Genomic DNA, 3,853 nt, shown 5'->3' with positions numbered 1-3,853 from the left:
CGCCCAGTAAGCGGTGGATGGAAGTCAGAGAGTGAAATATGTCTGAGCGTGTCCCAAAAGAGGCCCCAAACTGGGGGTAAAATTTCTGGATCCTGGGCGGAAGGTTGAATTTTGGGTGAAAAACCGAATTTTGGGACTTAGAAAAATTTCGAGATGTGACAGACTTCCAGGAAGTGGGGAGTCTCAGGAGGTGTACCTAGGAGGCTTCCAGGGGCCTGGGTACACTTTTCAGAAAGTACCGTTGGGACTTAGAAAAATTTTCAAGATTTTTGGACTTAGAGCGATTTTTGGATTTTTGTGCAAAAATCGAATTTTCCCTTCTCCCACCGCTCTGGGGCGTCAATATGTTGAGGGGACCCGAGGGAGAGTGCCTCCCATGAGGGTAGAATGTGTGGCTTTTGGGGGGAAAGTCGAATTATGGAGCAAAAACCATTTTTTGGGACTTAGAAAAATTTCGAGATGTGTCAGACTTCCAGGAAGGGAGGAGTCTCAGGAGGTGTACCTAGGAGGCTTCCAGGGGCCTGGGTACACTTTTCAGAAAGTACCGTTGGGACTTAGAAAAATTTTCAGGATTTTTGGACTTAGAGCGATTTTTGGATTTTTGTGCAAAAATCAGATTTCCCCTTCTCCCACCGCTCTGGGGCGTCAATATGTTGAGGGGACCCGAGGGAGAGTGCCTCCCATGAGGGTAGAATGTGTGACTTTTGGGGGGAAAGTCGAATTATGGAGCAAAAACCATTTTTTGGGACTTAGAAAAATTTCGAGATGTGACAGACTTCCAGGAAGGGGGCGCCTCGGGAGGTGTACCTAGGAGGCTTCCAGGGGCCTGGGTACACTTTTCAGAAAGTACCGTTGGGACTTAGAAAAATTTTCAAGATTTTTGGACTTAGAGCGATTTTTGGATTTTTGTGCAAAAATCGAATTTTCCCTTCTCCCACCGCTCTGGGGCGTCAATATGAAGTGGGGACCCGAGGGAGAGTGCCTCCCATGAGGGTAGAATGTGTGACTTTTGGGGGGAAAGTCGAATTATGGAGCAAAAACCATTTTTGGGGACTTAGAAAAAATTCCGAGATGTGTCAGACTTCCAGGAAGGGGGCGCCTCGGGAGGTGTACCTAGGAGGCTTCCAGGGGCCTGGGTACACTTTTCAGAAAGTACCGTTGGGACTTAGAAAAATTTTCAAGATTTTTGGACTTAGAGCGATTTTTGGATTTTTGTGCAAAAATCGAATTTTCCCTTCTCCCACCGCTCTGGGGCGTCAATATGAAGTGGGGACCCGAGGGAGAGTGCCTCCCATGAGGGTAGAATGTGTGACTTTTGGGGGGAAAGTCGAATTATGGAGCAAAAACCATTTTTGGGGACTTAGAAAAAATTCCGAGATGTGTCAGACTTCCAGGAAGGGGGCGCCTCGGGAGGTGTACCTAGGAGGCTTCCAGGGGCCTGGGTACACTTTTCAGAAAGTACCGTTGGGACTTAGAAAAATTTTCAAGATTTTTGGACTTAGAGCGATTTTTGGATTTTTGTGCAAATATCGAATTTTCCCTTCTCCCACCGCTCTGGGGCGTCAATATGAAGTGGGGACCCGAGGGAGAGTGCCTCCCATGAGGGTAGAATGTGTGACTTTTGGGGGGAAAGTCGAATTATGGAGCAAAAACCATTTTTGGGGACTTAGAAAAAATTCCGAGATGTGTCAGACTTCCAGGAAGGGGGCGCCTCGGGAGGTGTACCTAGGAGGCTTCCAGGGGCCTGGGTACACTTTTCAGAAAGTACCGTTGGGACTTAGAAAAATTTTCAAGATTTTTGGACTTAGAGCGATTTTTGGATTTTTGTGCAAAAATCGAATTTTCCCTTCTCCCACCGCTCTGGGGCGTCAATATGAAGTGGGGACCCGAGGGAGAGTGCCTCCCATGAGGGTAGAATGTGTGACTTTTGGGGGGAAAGTCGAATTATGGAGCAAAAACCATTTTTGGGGACTTAGAAAAAATTCCGAGATGTGTCAGACTTCCAGGAAGGGGGCGCCTCGGGAGGTGTACCTAGGAGGCTTCCAGGGGCCTGGGTACACTTTTCAGAAAGTACCGTTGGGACTTAGAAAAATTTTCAAGATTTTTGGACTTAGAGCGATTTTTGGATTTTTGTGCAAAAATCGAATTTTCCCTTCTCCCACCGCTCTGGGGCGTCAATATGAAGTGGGGACCCGAGGGAGAGTGCCTCCCATGAGGGTAGAATGTGTGACTTTTGGGGGGAAAGTCGAATTATGGAGCAAAAACCATTTTTTGGGACTTAGAAAAATTTCGAGATGTGACAGACTTCCAGGAAGGGGGCGCCTCGGGAGGTGTACCTAGGAGGCTTCCAGGGGCCTGGGTACACTTTTCAGAAAGTACCGTTGGGACTTAGAAAAATTTTCAGGATTTTTGGACTTAGAGCGATTTTTGGATTTTTGTGCAAAAATCAGATTTCCCCTTCTCCCACCGCTCTGGGGCGTCAATATGATGTGGGGACCCGAGGGAGAGTGCCTCCCATGAGGGTAGAATGTGTGGTTTTTTGGGGGAAAGTCGAATTATGGAAGAAATTGAGTTTTGAGGACAAAAAAGTGTTTTGAGGACAAAAAAGTTTCTTGAGGACAAAAAAGTTTCTCGAGGACAAAAAAGTGTTTTGAGGACAAAAAAGTTTCTTGAGGACAAAAAAGTGTTTTGCGAACAAAAAATGGAATTTTGTGATTTTGTGTAAAAATAAGTAAATTCCCCTACTTCCACCACAGGGGGGCTTCAGTATGTTGTAGGGCCCCCAGGGAGGGTCCCCCAACTGGGTTTAAAGTTTGTGGATCCTGGGCAGAAAGTTGAATTTTGGATGAAAAACCGAATTTTGGGACTTAGAAAAATTTCGAGCTGAGCAGTGACAGACTTCCAGGCAGGGGAGCCTCTCTGGAGGTGTACCGAAAACAGTTCCAGGAGCTGAGGTCATTTTCGAACATTTTTTGTTCGCTCAAATTTTTTTTGTTTTTGAGCTCTAAAAAGCTGTTATTATCAATTGGCTCAAAAATTTCAAGTGTCATGAGCTAGTACATGTTGGAGGAATACGTTTTAGGCAAAAAATTGCAAAAAAAAAAATCCAAGTGAAAAAGAACCGGAATGGGGAATTTCTGACTGCTGTAGCAGCCGCACAGTTCCAGGAGGTCGGATACATTTCCGACTTTGTCCCGCTCATTGAAGTACATTGTCCCGCAATGCAAATACATAGTAATGCGCACCTGCGGGAGAATATAGGAGAGAGTGGGCTCTCTCTACCCCGATGTATGGCGGTTGTTCCTATGGTTCTCTGGCTCGGGTAGGCGACTTAGAAGGTGGTCCCTCTTGTCGTGGAAGTTGCAAAATACGGCCGAGACTGAACTTCCACGGCTCCAGGAGGGACTTTTGCTGGTCGTGCGTCCCAAGTGAGAGAGGCGATCCTGGGGTACCTGAGCCTGACCAGACCCTCCCTCGGTGGTCCCTGGTCTTCTGAAGGGTGATGGCATTCAGGGGGGCAAATCTGGAGTCCGTGGCCGAGTTTGGGCTCTAGAAGGCGGACGCCCCTTCTGACCATGTCCCCTCAGAGCCGGCTGGATGGTTCATGGTCCGCGGCTTTGTCTGGCGGTCTGTGCCCAAGCCGGAGAAGCTGTCCTGGGGTACGTGAGCTTTGACCAGACCCTCCCTCGGCGGTCCCTGGTTCTCTGGAGGTGATGGCTGTCAGGGGGGCAAATCTGGAGTCCTCGTGGGAAGGAGGGCTCTTGAAGGCGGACGCCCCCTCTGACTATGTCCCCTCAGAGCAGGCTGGATGGTTCATGGTCCGCGGCTTTGTCTGGCGGTCCATGCCCAAGCC

The sequence above is a fragment of the Dendrobates tinctorius genome, unplaced genomic scaffold, assembly GCF_039654945.1.
Source record: "Dendrobates tinctorius isolate UK_male_01 unplaced genomic scaffold, ASM3965494v1 ptg000830l, whole genome shotgun sequence".
Taxonomy (NCBI): domain Eukaryota; kingdom Metazoa; phylum Chordata; class Amphibia; order Anura; family Dendrobatidae; genus Dendrobates; species Dendrobates tinctorius.
This window is presented reverse-complemented; position numbering follows the sequence as displayed.